Below are 16,961 nucleotides of genomic sequence, written 5' to 3' on the forward strand. Positions count from 1 at the left end.
CCGCATCATGCGGCGTCTCATCTGGGTCTACGCTGTTTGCCAAGACCTTTTTTCTAGACGCTAGGCATAAATGGATTATTAACATCGGAAATGATTGTATCATTAATTTGCAATATTGTATAATTGCAAAATCATTGGCAAAACTGTTCAGAGCCAAACGATTACCGTATACTTTCCATTGTGCCAGTCGCATACTGTTTTGTTGTTTAACATGCTGTTTCTGTTATGTTTTGTTTTCTTCAGACTCACTTATCGGCTGTAAAACAAGCAATTTAACAACTTGAACTACAGCTTTGTAAGTACCTTATATTTACAATATGTTATATTACGATAAGTTTTCAAGCATACTGTACATGGACTGAACTAATATTATCCAGTTGAGTGACAGACCATACTTAGCATATTCCCAAAAAATATATTTAAAACCCCGTTCTAAAAATAATGCAATTCATTAAAAAATATTAATGTAAATATTCGTATGTTTTTTAATATTTTGTTTATTCATCAACAAGAAATGCAGTTACGAAATGAATTTAATCGAATTATCATTTTACGAGAATTCTTCGCATGATTATGTTATCATTACTACTAAAACAACACCTTAATGTTGAAGAATGTGCCATGACAATAACTTAAATATCCATAATCTTCAAGTTAAGCATAATTACAACTTAAGATTGGTTACAATTCTCTCAGTAGCATTTTCGTTTCATCTCTTCTTGCCAAATCATACTGGGAACACGTCTTTAAGAGAATATTATCTCGGTACGGAATAATGTATCTTATTGAAGATTCCAGTGATAACAATTTAATTCCGTGCACGTGCATGTCATAAAACACATCATTTTGAATCTGGTAATTATATCAAGTATTTAGTAAAGTATCTTTAATTATCGAACCCATGATACGTTTAACATTGTTATTAAGAAAGTGGCAACTTAATTTCAATTTAAACTGAAAGATCGAAACGTAAATTTTATACAAACGAAACATTGTATGCGTTCTTTCAAAGTCATAAAAGTCTGTGCGGACTGCACAGGCTAATCTGGGACGAAACTTTACGCACATGCATTATGCCCAGTTTTCTCAGAACACGACTCAAATGCACATGTGAGCACGGTACGATTGTGAATAAATTGAGTTAAGGCGTAAGCACATACTTATCTCAAACAGTGGTGTTGTTCCAAAAAGGGTTCTCATATTGTTTTCTATAATCACGACGCCCATACCACGTGACTTTTTCGGATCTGTGTTAGGAGAATAAAGCGCGACCAAGTTAACAGTCTTAAGGATCTCTTTTTAAATAGTTCACCATTTTACATGGGATAAGGTGGAGCGCCCGCTCATTCATAAGAGTTTTCTATAGGTATCATGATCTTTTTTTAAACTAATAAGTATTTTTTCAGTAAGGTGCAACCGCGCGTTTGGACGGTTAGAAAAATGTCGGATCAGTGTGAGGACTTCGTATTACAAACGCGCGGTTGCACTTTACTGAAAAAATATTTCACTGGAATGTCAACAGTGTTTTAAGCTTCCCTACGCCTAATCCCTTGTCAGATGTAAATGTGTTATCACAAGAAAGTTCTCAGGTTACCACAACCACCGGAGAATAAAGTGTTTATTGTGTAAAAAATAGAACGTAATTGTAAATCTCAAGAGTTCTTTTTATATTCTTATCTTTACTGTCATCACAATTTACCTGATCAACATTACAGACCACCTATCTGGTACAGTAGGTGCATTATTCATGATTGTACAGTTTGCAATACAATTAAAATTGGATGCTTGATTTGTTTGCTTCGTTTTGAAACAAAAACTTCCTGATCCAATGAATATGCAGTGTATGCTTGAATTTGTGATTACAGAAGTAATTTTCAGTCGAGAAATACTCTGGAATTTCCCAGAAAAGTATCTTATGTTAGAAATAAATTTGTCTTTACCATCGTTTCCGAAATACTATTATCAGATAACCGATATTGGATAACCTCTTTAGTTTATCTCACCATAATTAATTCAATTGTTAGCTAAATTACATTAGATAATAATTGCCATTTTAATTTTATTAGACAAATATATTTAATTTTAACATGAAGATACATTTAAAAAAAGGAAATATAAGGACAATATGCATGTTTCGATAGTATTGCTTTACTACAAAACATTTTAATTGGACAAGCTCGTTTGAATCTCGAATCTTGAGTCAAATTCCACTAACCCACAAAAAGTAACATATTTGAAACAAATTGAATAAATTATTGTGCAGTAAGCATATTTTGGTTAACATTATTATTTTGTTGCTTATCCAAAGAGCCAGTTGTTATGGATTTCTTTTAGATCACATACCCAGAAGTAGACAGGTCAGGGGATTACTAGATAATACTCTACTACTTTTCCACTGGCATCGTCTATTATAATAAGCATTAAAGTTATGTTAAATATTGAATTATTCAAAGATGACTTCATATTAAAAGTTTCTTTGATAAATCTCTCTGCCTCAAAATAAATCACCGATGAGTTCCAACACTATTCATTGTAAAAAAAAAGTTTTTCTTACACGCTAGTTATACTGGCGGCCTTTCTGTCTGCGTACAGTTACGTTCGTTGGACATTAGTGGAACACGATGTTGTCTAAAGAGGATTTGCAAACATTAATGTTATAATGAAAACAAGACTATTGCCTAGCAATATATGTCCCCTACCGGCTCCACCATTTTCATAAAAAAAATATTGCCATAGCAACCAGAATTCTTGACATAGGAACACAATGAAATGACGTGCATAATGTCCCTATTGCCATCTATCCATGTTTCAAGTTTAATGAAAAAATACGAAGAACTTTTAAAGTTATCGCAGTATCCAGAAAAGCGTGACAGATGCACAGAGCGCAAACCATAAGTCCCCTCCGGTGAAACCGGTAGGGGAAAACAAATACAGCATGCTGCACAACAATTTTGCTGAGCAATATATTCGGATACGTACCTCAGGTATTTATCACGTGAGCTCGCGTGTTAAAATGCCCACTTATAAGCACTGTGACATGCTAAGCAACCCTTATCAATCAGCAAACCATGCCTTACGTTATTGTGTGCTTCTGTTTCTTGTGAATATTTCATTTTATCAACGCACTAGTTTTGTTTTATTATTTTTTACACTTTTAAAAAATGTCGCAAATCCTACTGACGATATATGTCGCAACTTAAACGATAAATGTCGCAAAAATTTGAACTGCCGATTTATGTCGCAACATTTACGATAAATGTCGCACACCTTTGTAGGTCATGTTAAAATGAAAAGTTGAAGTAAAAATGACTAAAACTTTCAGGTTAGATCTAGATTAATCGACGAGGTTTATTTGGGCCGACTTCCACCAGAATGGTCAGTTTTTAGTTAGTATTGTCCGAAATGGTCAGTTGTGGTCAGTATTGTCCATAATTGTCAGCTGCGGTGAAGATCGACCGAAGCGGTCATATTTATTCATTTTCGACCAAAAACGTTAAGCTGTAGTCAAAAATTACAAAATCCTTGTTTTAAATTGGTCGAAAATCGGAAAAGCGAGGGGCCCGTAAGTTTTTGCTTAGGGTTTAAGGCCGTTTCGACAAGTTTGGTTATTTAAGGTGAGTCTGACAGAAACCGTCTGGGTAGAACAACATGTAATAGCCTCGGTATTTCTGCTGGAGACTGACAGCTTTGCCATCTTTGAATCAGCGATAGAAGGCGAATATTCTTGGATAGAATCATCGATCCAGGATCACACCGAGACCTCTGGTCCCAACCTCTGTGCTCAGATCTTTGGGTAATTATGGGGCCGGCTTTCTATGAAAACTGCCAGGAATTACGGGTTCTCTTCTTAAACGGGTGGTCGTTCGGGTGCAGCTGCGCAATGCATACAACTCACTTTACTCTGTGAACGGCTTTACACCCAACGTCGGTAATCAGGCTCAAATGACAAGGACTCCGTGTCAGGTCGTAATTACCAGTTAACTGAACATGCTATCCGATTTTCCTACCTATATTTGAAGAAAGGCTTGCTATGGGTCTGTGTCCATTCAATATTCTTGTACGGCGATAAGATAAGTTCAGTAGCTGAAAAAAGTCTCTTAAGCGACACATACATTACAGTTGTCATTGACAAAAATAAGTAAAAACGACAATTCTTCATAGAAATCGGAATATATTTATGTCATTTTTCTTAATTCCATTTATGTTAATTGCACCAGATTATTTTCCAATATTCACAGTTGTGAAACAAATGTCGTTTTGGTGTTCCCATAAACATTTTGAATAATTCAGCATGATAGAGGACGTGTATTCGATGGGAAAGTGAAACGGTTGTTGAAAGTTCTCAAAATATCAAAAGTCGCCCTTATCACCCTCAAAGTCATGGGGAAAGTTGAAAGGATGCATTAAACATTGAAGCCAAAGATTGCATACGATTTGACGCATGCGAATAGCTTTGGTATAAACTGGGCAAAACAGCTACCAGAGTATCAACGTTTACTAAACAATGGCCCAAAAGAATGTCTAGCATGAAAGTCACCGCATGAACTTTACTATGGAAGGGATCCTTATAATGACAATTCAAAGCTTAATTGCAAACTGCTAATAAAGAAACTAAGAGATGCCGCAAAAGTCGCAACACTACAGTATAATAGGCGAAACGACAGAGCTCAAGAGAAGGCAAACAAAACACCGATTTATAATATTGGAGACTCAGTGCTGTTACGCTATAAGAAAAAAGGTATTTTAAATAGGAGAATATGGGCAGTAGATGGGATGATACAGAAGCGATCTATGAAAACAAACATGTACGAAATTAAACATCGTGTCCCCGAATCTGCTCGAGCAGGACAATCTGCCCGTTCGGAAGAAAAATGGTACCACGTAAGCAACCTCACACAATATACGTGTACATCAACTGGTGCATCAAACAAGAAACGGTTGCATCGAAAACAGTATTGCATAACTACAACAAAATCGTCTCAGCTTGAAAACTTGAGATCGGAATTCGGAATACCCGTCGTAATGGATCCTATTGGGAACGGAAACTGACAGTTTGCAGCTGTTTCATATCACCTACGCCAGTATGGAATACATAGGTCGGAACAAACGCTTAGACAAGACGTAATAACCTTTTTGAGGCAAACACCCGTACTTGGTAACAGGATTTGTGGAGCAAACTGGTGGAACTCAATACTTGAGCAACCACGAAATTATTTGTCGCGGATGTCTACAGAATATAAATACGGTGACCAAATAACATTGCAAGCGATGTCGCAGCTGTATAATATGCAGATTTTAATAGTGTCGACTAGGAATAGTGCCACTACATTGATTAGTCCGGATGGGAGATCATGACTGTCAAGCCGTTACCCTCTAATAATACTTGGACATTACCCAGAGGGCACCGGTGAGCATTACGTTGCCCTTGGTTATAATAGACATGTATTAGAAAGAATTGTAGACACATCAGCATAAGTAACGTGGGAAACTGATCCACCTACGAGCGATGATGATCTGAACGTCGGCGGTGATAACCTGACGGCTGGCGGTGATGACCTGAGCGCTGGCGGTGATGACCTGAGCGCTGGCGGTGATGACCTGAATGTCGGCGGTGATGACCTGAGCGCTGGCGGTGATGACCTGAGCGCTGGCGGTAATCACCTGAGCGCTGGCGGCGATGACCTGAACGCTGGCGGTGATGACCTGAGCGCCGGCGGTGATGACCTGAGCGCTGGCGGTGATGACCTGAACGCTGGAGGTGATGACTTAAGCGCTGGCGGTGATGACCTGAGCGCTGGCGGTGATGACCTGAGCGCTGGCGGTGATGACCTGAACGCTGGCGGTGATGACCTGAGCGCTGGCGGTGATGACCTGAGCGCTGGCGGTGATGACCTGAACGCTGGCGGTGATGACCTGAGCGCTGGCGTTGATGACCTGAACGCTGGCGGTGATGACCTGAGCGCTGGCGGTGATGACCTGAGCGCTGGCGAAGGTGACATGAACACTGGCGATTATGACCTGAGCGCTGGCGGTGATGACCTGTACGCTGACATTACGCGATTGAGAGAAATAGTACAGTTTTAAAGGAACCACGTTCACCAAAACCGCCATGCGAACTTGCCGCGAAAGATTTGGTCTATAATTGTTGATATTGTTCTAAAACTAAGCCCTTTGTCAAGATACGGGTAAATGGGTTTAGAGATTTAGTAGGTAAGACACCGCCTCCGCGGTAGTATCTATACCCTAGTCGGTTCGGTGACGTTACCGTATCGCCCATCAGTGTTCGAAAGATAATCGCAATATCTGGCTCTGGCAGTGGACTGGTCCAGGCGATTCGTCAACTTATAAAGCATTCCTCGTGGGTAAATGCATGGCTATTTCTGCGTTTAGCTACTTCACCCTAGGAAACCCGATGTCATGTGAGCAGCGTAAGACCAATCGAGCAGCGCGGTGTATGTTCGAATGAACTTAAATAGGGTAAGTAAATTGGAAAAATTAAAATATTTCAAAGTCCAATTTGAAACAACTGTGAATTAACATTGATGACAAAGGTATTGGCCTACATGTAGAAAAAATCCTGACAAATATTCTTTAAAAAATGAGCGATATGTGGCTCCTTGAAGTAGAAGATCGGGCAAAATGGGCCATGTTCAGGCATTTAGGGGAGAAAAACTGCTTTAATTTGCAAGCCCTTACAATAATTAAAGGATTTATACAAACTTATACATGTCTGCCATAGGCCCATAACCTCTCAGCAGGGTTTCTCCAGAAAACTATTTATTGTGGAGAAATTTGCTTTTTTAATGACCATGTTGGGAAAACATGGATACCAAATGGAGAAGACTGGGCCACCTTATGTGAGCAGCGACTTTATCATTCTTTTTCGTGACAAAAAAACTAATTTCCAGCCATTTTGTCGTAATTTCTTTGCTTTGTAGAGACCTATAGTAAGTGTATGTGGGCACATATGCATACAAATGTATACGAAAATACACCGCGCTGCTCGATTGGTCTTACGCTGCTCACCAGGCATCGGGTTTCCTGGGGTGTACTTTATGCGGCTGGTACACGGTAGAAGGAATTTGTAATAGACTGCAACGGCGCAATTAATTCCATAGCGTTATATGTTCAACTGCAGCAATGGATATACATAAAACATAATAACTGAATACACAATATGTGTTACCATTCTATTTTATCAATATGAAAATTAACATGAAAGTTTGTATTTGTTCACAGATTATGTTCCCAAAAACTACTTGTGATATAACCAATTACTTTTACGGCTTTTCATAACATGATGTATTTGTTGTTTCATATATATACATGTATATGCACTTACCCACGAAGAATGCCTTATTGTTTTCATCATATCAACAAAGACATTGTTGGTATTTTACAGTATTTTATTTAAAAATGATTATAATGTGTACATTTATTGTTTACTTATGAGTTTTTATTCATTTACTGCTAATTGCTTACAATATGTAGAAACGTGCAGTTATTTGTTGTTTTTCAATTTAGTGTAAAATAAAAACAAATTGTTTCGTTATTTTGTGTCCTGTTGATTTTCCTTGCAATAGACCTTCATATCTTGAATCATATTTTATCACATTCTTTACCTTGTTTTCAATGTAATACAGACATTACGTATTTTTCACATTGCACATTTGTAATGCAACATTTTAAGCGTTTTCATTGGCTACAGAATCAATAACTAACCAATCGCATGGCTTTAATTTGGTGAAATGACGTTGTCAACATGAACTGACGTCATGATAGTAAACAACTTTTAGGTCTATCAGCATTTGTTTGGTCAATTAAGATGTATTTTATTTAGTTTAAAACCATGTGATAAAAACGATCTGACACGAGTTGTCATTCCACATATATATATACTGTAACTATCCAAAAACTTTTATATTCACGAAAGTAAAGAAAATAACTAACAGAAGGCTAAGTTTACTGATAAACTGATGCGGTATTTTTCACTAGATTGATACTCTGCAGCGAGCCAGTGAACCGGCGACATAGAATACCGCTGCCTATATGTTAAGCATTAATTGAAGGCATCGATATTGACAAAATAAAAAGAACATATTATTCTTCAGTCAGTTCATCAGTATGCCAGTACAAACTCCGGCATATGCCAGTGCGTCTGCAACATAGTAATACATTAACTAAGATAATGATACATGTACTACAGTCATGTAACTAACATACAATATTCAATACAATTTTATCGTAATTTGTGTTGAAGTAATAATGTAACAGTTTTATCATATCTTACAATATTTGGCCAATCTTGATAACAGCAGTCCATTTAGAACAGGGAAATCAAAAACTGGCTACTCGAGCCAAGAATTATAAGAATTGATTGGGTCAATATTGACCACAACTGACCATTTCCGACAATACTGACCGCAACTGACAATTATGGAAAATACTGACCACAATTGACCATTTCGGACAATACTAACTAAAAACTGACCATTCTGGTGGAAGTCGGCTCAAAGAACCTGGTCGGGAATTCTAAATCTAACCTTAAAGTTTTAGTCATTTTACTTCAAGTTTTCGTTTTTAACATGACTTACAAAGGTGTGCGACATTTATCGTTAATGTTGCGACATATATCGGCAGTTGAAATTTTTGCGACATTTATCGTTAAAGTTGCGACATATATCGTCAGTAGGATTTGCGACATTTATCGTTCCTTGCGACATTTATCGTCAACGTTGCGACAAATCTCGTAGCCTGCGACATATAACGGCGATGCGACATTTAACGGCGCTACAATATGTCATGTCAATCGCTCCATCTTTCGGTGCGTTATGTCAATGCTTCCTTTTAAACGTTATTGTAATGAATAATTGTGTTAAATAATACACTGGTACCAACGTTTTACTAGTATTTACACCACGCGAATAATCAGACCGATTTCATATACGTACTTATGTAAACAGCTGTAATTGCATTGTTCACAGCTTTTAGTGCGAATGACATGTCTTAAATGCGTAATCAACTGCTTTTCTTACATTTTAAAATCAAAATATCAAAACTTAAATTATGAGACGTATTTAATTAACGGTCGCCACACTGTATGCATCATTCAAACGTGCATCCTTTGGAAGAAGGGCATATTGATGGTTTATGTTGACTCTGTAACAAAGTACAAATCAAAGGAAGCATTCAAAATAATAAAAGACCGTCTGTAAATTAAAACGTTAATTGCTTGCACTTCATGACTTCCTATTATGCATCCCTCCGCATACAATTGAAAACAAATATGAAATTCTCAGACAACTTTTTGCGCAAAGGTATCTCCACTTATTCCAAACAGTCCTGTAAACGCTTTAAAATATACTTTTTATTAACGTTATGTTGTTGATTTGTGCAAACGGTACAGGTATGAAATGGAATATAGGTACGCAAATTGTGTTTTCTTTATTGCCTTGAAATACAAATAGATGGCAGGATCATTCAAGTACAACCTGTAATATAAGTTTATTAGTTTGATCAGTTGTTTTATGCAGCAATTTGTTTTTCTTGAGCTGAATCTCACTATTGCGGATCAGACACGCTACCCGAGCCGCATGTGAATTAAATTCTCATCATGTAAAAACTACAACGTTATTGTATATTAAAATTTTTCTCTAGAGTGCTTGTCATAGCCATATGATTACTGTCATCACAATTGACCGCCTTAACAGATCAGACCACCTGAACAAAATATTTCATTGTTGATTCAAGGATTTTCATTGTGTTGTTGTGTTGGTGTTTTTTATTTATTTAAAGTATGCGTACAATTTGCAAGTAAAATGTCTAAATTTGATTTTTAAGATATATATTAAAATAAAGTTATAATACATGTTCTGATTTTATGATGAAGTTTATGAAAGATTTGTGATGCTTATGTACTTTTCTTGACGAACTTTTTCAAACACACCTAAATGTGAAGAAGGAAAACTCAAATATACAATACTACAATTGTTTTGCATATAAAACGTTTTCCTCCAAAAACATTCGTATAAGTCGTATATTCGTATCAACCAGAAATGCGAATCATTTTACGTAGAATCTTTGCATGGTTATGTTATACCTACCATTAAAACCACACATTATTAAAGATGGTGTAAAATATAATAACTTAAATATTTATAATCTTTAGGTAAAGAATTATTACAATTTATAATTCTCTCAGTAGCGTTTTCGTTTCATCTCTTTCTGACAAAATCACTCTGGGAACACGTCTTTGAGAGAGTATTATCTCGGTACGGAATAATGTATTTTATTGTAGATTCCAATGATAACAATTTAATTCCGTGCACGTGCATGTCATAAAACACATCATTTCGAATCTGGAAATTATATCAAGTATTTAGGAAATTATCTTTAATTATCACACCAATGATACGTCTAACATTGTTATTAAGAACGTGCCAACTGTATTTCATTTTAAAATGAAAAGATCGAAAAGTAAATTATCGGAACGGTTTTTATAAACAAACGCAAAATTGTAGGCGTGTTTCCAACAAGCAACTGGCAAACAAACTTTCGCAAGGAAAAACGATATGTTAATGTTTAATTTTAATACTGTTACAAAGTGCATAGACTCAACAGAAGCATTCCAACTTATGAAACAACGTTTGAAATTCGAAAGCACTCCGTGGCTTCCTTTAACCCATTTATGCCTAGCGTCCTGAAAAAAGGACATTGCAAACAGCGTAGACCCAGACGAGACGCCGCATAATGCGGCGTCTCATCTGGGTCTGCGCTGTTTGCTTAAATGAATTTCTTTATGAAATATTCTAAATATAGAAATAAATAAACTTGACACCCCTAATTTTGGAAATAAATTGATCCAAATGGGTTAATGCACATGTCAACCCTCTAGAAGCAATTAAATTGTCAGACAACATTTTGCGCAAAAGTATCTTTATTCATTACTGTTAATTAAACGTTGTATAATATGCTTCGAATACATAGAATGTTTTATTTTTCGAAAATCATACGGGAACATATATCTGAACATTTAAGTGCTATGCGTTATGTGCCTCGCAAAACAAACAGGTGTACATGTAGTTGCAGAATAAAACATTGACTTAGGGACTATTCCATGGCCAAGTATCCCATCGATAATTTGTACATCAATTGTGCAGACTTAATCGTATTCTTGGTTTCGGAAAGCATTATTCACAAATACACATATACTTAACTGAATCCGAATTTTTATTATCATATATACAAACAATCACCAGTTATGTTAACTCAAACCTATATTCAATCCAAATATGTAAAGATTTTACTTGAGACTACTGTCGTAAAATTATCTGCATCGAGACATATGATCACCTACGATACGATTTGGAGTAAATTGAGGTGAGGCGTATGCACATACTTATCTCGAACAATGGCGGTGTTCCAGAAGATCGGTTTCTCATTTTGGTCCGTCCTTAAATATAAAATACAAGTAAAGTTTGTTTAGGATTTAAAGCTGCATATTCAGTATGATGTGAGGTTAAATGGGGGTCATGTATAGATGTATATAGTTAGATGTCATTTCAAGATGGGCATACACATGTAAGTGAATAGTTTCGTACACATTTACAAGCTGGTTGTATTCCTGAAAGGGAGCTTTACATCGCATATAACCGTAAGCACCATCGAACACTTTTTCGATAAGATGGCAAACATAGGAGAATACGCATTATGCTATAAGTTATTTAATATAATCACAAAAAGTCACTTTATACATGAATTGATCAGCGCATGTATTAATAAATATAAACACATTCACCACATTAAAACGACAAAGTATAGAGCTTAATATTCTTCCACGGCACATAGAGAATAATAGGTTAGTGTTGATTATAGATCAGGTTTATCATGCGAGGCTTAGAAAACAAAAAGCATGAGCCTTGGAGAGTGCTTTTTCGTTTTCGTGCCGAGCATGATAAACCTTATCTAAGATCAACACTAATCTATTAATCTTTTTATCCCACTTTGTATTCAATAAACCTTTTTATTTAAACAAAATAAGTTTAAATGGATAATTTCGCTGGATTTATGACGTCATTTTGTCGAAAAAAATGACGTCATTTCGTAATCATCGGGGTTTTAATTAACCGAATTCGCTGTTAAAGTGGGATAAAACACAATAGATGCGTAAAGAAAATAATCCTGTTGTTAGACCATACACCATCATTTTCTAGCATGTTTCTCATCCGTGGGAAACCTATGGTGTCGTTAATCGCAAACGTGTTCGCTATTCCAAAACAACATTTGCTCATTATATTATTACTTTGAATTTTCTCCTTAATCCTATAGAGGTCATCATTTTATATTTTTATATTTGAGGAAAAAAAACATGTCTGCTTAATATCATAAATAACACGATGAGTTATTATTTGTACGCAGAGGATTCAATCAATCGGTTTTGGTTTCGACTAGTGTTTCATAAAGGCAGTTCGTTTAATTTATGCAGTTGTGACTGTGTCTAAGCAAGATAGTATACGGAAAAAAATGCACCGACAAATATAACATATATAGTTTTAACAGTTGGTTCTAGCTTTAGTTGGTCGACTTCATTTACTACGCATTTCTTAAAACTTACCCTCTTTTGATTTGTTTAAGCTGAATAATTACTTTCAAATAGTTGTTTAACAATACATCAATTCTTATTCGGATACTTATATATAAAAATTACTTTTTTGAAGTTCTAATTTGAACCAATTATCAGTCACATGTGATTTGCAAGATTTGATTTGTCAAATCACTTCAATTGTTATAATGGCATTAGGTTATTGCCCAATCACACAAATCTAGCCCATAGTTGAGATTATTATTCATTCAATATTTACTGACTCTCAAGTTAAGCCCAATAAGAGCAATATGTTTTCTAGGAATGTCGTTAAAAAGTGAACACATTTGCATCAAGGTCAATGTTTTAAGAATTGTTGAATGAGGAATGTTATTATTACTACAGGTCTGGCGAAAAATTAGCAAATAGTACAAACAAAAATCATGCTTATACAAATACTTTAATTAATAAGGAAACGTCATTGTGGAAAAAATCACTTAAATATGATTAATAGTTTAACAGTCTATATCTTAGCAATTTTCTATAGATAATGTGCATTTTTCATGAATAATTTTAATCCACATTCCACAAACAATACAGCGATTCTTTTAAATGTACGTGATTTTTTTACTGGTATCTTCGCCGTGTTTGCAACATAGTTACACATCATATTAAACTACACAATTGCCTGCAGTCATGTATTTCCAAAAACAGTAAATTACGCAATAAACTACATCATAGACTTCGTCATTTCCTCACAATGCAAATTATTCTGTTTTTACGTGATTGAGTTTAATGTCTTTTAATTATGTGTTGCCTCCTTAATTTAAATACAAAGCCACATCGCGACTAGATAAAAATATAAAAAAAGCTGACAGTGAATCGTAATGGTCAGAATATAATGCATAAAATCATGTCGTAAAAAATAAATGAAATTCCCACTTGTTGAGAACTGCAGTCAGTTCGTTATGGTTGAACGATTGATTGATTGATTGATTGATTGATTGATTGATTGATTGATGGATGATTGATTGATAACAAAGCATAATAAATATCATACATGGTCATTGTCTTATGATTTAAGATGTCAGACCCTGAAAAATGTCGGCAAGGAACCCTCACCCCATGCCTTTTCCCTCGTCCGATATAGATATGAAAGACCATGTATTCTCAGGCTACCAGCACCGACTGAGAATTAAATGTTTAATCCGTAAAAAGATAAAAGTCATTGTAGATCAATATTATTCGCAAGAGATCATTTTATAGCGTTATCATTAATGTCATTTCAATTTACCTCATCAACATAACAGACCACCTATCTGGTTACCGTTTGCATTACAATTTAAATTGGATGTTAAGTGTTTTGAGTTGGTTTCGTAACAAAAACTTCGTGTTCCAATGAATATGCAGTCTGTGCTTGAATTTGTGATTACAGAAATAATGTACGTACCATCGGTAAATATTATGAAATAGCCTGGAAAAACATGTTATGTTAGAAATAAATTTTCTTTTCCCATCATTCTCGAAATACTATTATCAGATACCTAATTTTGCAATTACTCTTTTGTTTATATAATTTCAATTCATCGAATAATTTGGGTAATGACATTACATTGAAATTGGCATTGTTCATTCGTGAGACAATTGTATTGAATGAAATCATGAAGCAAAATTCACAAATTTCTGAAATATAAGGACACAAGCCATGTTTCCGATAGCATTGTTTTACTAGAAAAGATTTGCAGTTTACAAGCTCGGTTGAATTATCTTTAATTATCAGACCAATGATACGGCTTACATTGTTATTAAGAACGTGCCAACTTTATTTCATTATAAACTGAATAGATAGAAACGTTAATCATCAGAAAGGATTTTATATATAAAGCGCAACAGTGTAGGCGTTTGTACAGCTTGCTGCACTGAAATATTACGGAGCAATTTATTCAGCTATGTTTCTCGGTTATTTATCACGTCTATTTTCGTGTTAAAATTCACACTTTTATCAACTTTGACATGCTAAGCATCTGTTACAAACCAGCAAACCATACTGGTCATATAATCTTGTCATTGGAAATAAGGCGTAAATAAATGTAACTCAAATTACCTTCACATTCCATTTAATTGAGCATATTTAGGACTTGATTTTGAAAACGAATGGAATTCATGATTTATTTCCCTATTAAAGAGAAACAAATCGCATAAAATCATAGTTTATAAACAGTTAAGAGTCAGTTATTTTTCACGTTAACTCAAATATAGTAGATATATTGATGACCAATATATATTTCCATATAAAGGGCACTATGTGTTCGCTCACAACAACGGACATTGCGTTCCCATAATATAGACCTTTACATTCCAAGCATATTAATTCCAAAATATTCATCGCATGGCTTGATTCGTTTCCAAATCCCATTATTAACTATTTAACCAACCAAAATATATTGATGAGAGGTGTGAAGCATTTGAAAATTTGATATTCTTCCTTGCTGCAACACACGCGTTAAAGACAAGAATTTCTCTCATATATTATGTTTTAAATTTTCATGCAGTATTAGTGTGTAATAACAAATTGCAGTTTTGTGTTTTTAACATGTTTTTCTTTTTTTAGAATTATATTAAATTATTGATCTCTGGCTTGCCCACTGTTTCAGAGGGGGTTCAGTTATATATATCACCTTTTTCACTCTCCATTTCATGATCAAAACAATACTTTAAGTGAACATTTAACAACTGTATTTCTTTAACAAATTTTGTCCAAACATGTTTATCAAACGGTAAGTATTGTGAAATCCTAAATATTGCTGTTTTCGTGTGTTTTGTTGGCAGAATGTTTGCCGTGAGTGTTTTTTATTTAAAATGCAGTTTGTGAAGAGAGTAAGATATTTGATTTCAACTGAACTGATCAATAAAGAATTATATGAGCCACGCCTGAGTTTAAATAATGTATTAGTATTTATGCATGAGCGTTGCGCTTTACTCTTAATAAATCTGTAAGGGTGTTATCACATACTAACATTTGATCGAGCTTCATTATATAATTAATTTGCAGCATTGCATAATAACAAAGTGTAATACCCATATAATCGCGAACAAATCTGTACATATCAACGTTTAATGAACGTATGAATGCATTTTATGTGCATTTTTATGTTGTATTTGTGATTAGAAAAGCATTGACAGTGTGTTGATTTATTTACAGTGTATTAACGTCAATGCAGTTTGGAGTAATAAAAACCGTATTCAAATTCACATCTTTATCATTTTATAGAGCCTCAATGCATACAAACGCTGTTATCAGTATTATTAGCACGCATCATAATTGAAGAAAGTGCCAACAAATGAGCTTTGTTTCGAGTTAAGTTAAGATTGGTTATAATGTTCTCAGCAGTGTTTGCATTCTTTTTTCTTTTAAATCACACTGAGTACCATAATGTCTGTACACCATGATGATCTCGGTGCTGAATCATGTATTCTTTATTGTAGATTCAAGTGAAAACATTACATTTCTTACGCGTGCAAATTATTAAACAAATACTTTCGCACTTAGTTATTATATCAAGTATTTTGGAAATTATCTTAAATTCTTACGGCCATGAAACTTCTTACAATTTTTACAAAAAACGTACCCATTTCATTTCATTTTAAATGCAAAAAATCGAATCTTAAATGATGAGACATGTTTTATATACGTGCGCCACAGTGTGTGCATCATTCGAACGGGCAGTCCTTGGAAGATGGATATATTGATGGTTAATGTCGGTGCTGTAACAAAGTACACATAAGCAAAGGACGCATTCAAAATGTGTAATACCGTTTGTAAAATGAAAAAAAGTAGTTGCTTGCACTTCATGACCTCCTTTTATGCACCCATCAGCATAAAATTGAAAACAAATATAAAATTGTCAGATTACTTTTTTCGCAAAGGTATCTCCACTTATAACAAACATTCCTGTAAACGTTTTAAAATATGCTTCGTATAAATTGAATGTTGTTGATTTTTGCAAATGGTACGGTATGTAATGGAATATATAAGTACACATGCTGTGTTGTCTTTATTGCCTCGAAATACAATAGATGTCAGAATCATTCATGAACAACCAGTAATATAAGTTTAGTTGTTTGATCAGTCATAACAATTTACCGCCTAAAGAGATCATACCACCTGAACAAAATATTGCATTGTTGTTTGAGGATATCCATTGTGTCGTTGTTGTTGTTTTTATTTCAAAAGTTTGCGTACAATTTGTAATTTTGAATGTCTTAATGTGTAAATATGATTTTTAATATATCTATTGCAATAAGGTCATATAACATGTAATGATTAAATGATATAGTTTATGAAATCTTTGTTATACATATGTACTTTTCTTGACAAAAA

The 16,961-nt window shown here is 34.7% G+C and overlaps 1 protein-coding gene across 1 annotated transcript in view; it reads left to right on the plus strand.

Moving 5' to 3' along the window:
• Window positions 1–241: 241 nt before the first annotated feature.
• Window positions 242–16,961, plus strand: part of LOC127876909 (leucine-rich repeat and immunoglobulin-like domain-containing nogo receptor-interacting protein 1) — a 54,930-nt gene continuing 38,210 nt past the window's right edge. Inside the window, exon 1 of the mRNA XM_052422419.1 lies at window positions 242–295. The gene's annotated coding sequence lies outside the window, so the exon portion shown is untranslated. The remainder of the gene's footprint in view (window positions 296–16,961) is intronic.

This window comes from Dreissena polymorpha, chromosome 4 (assembly GCF_020536995.1).
Source record: "Dreissena polymorpha isolate Duluth1 chromosome 4, UMN_Dpol_1.0, whole genome shotgun sequence".
Taxonomy (NCBI): domain Eukaryota; kingdom Metazoa; phylum Mollusca; class Bivalvia; order Myida; family Dreissenidae; genus Dreissena; species Dreissena polymorpha.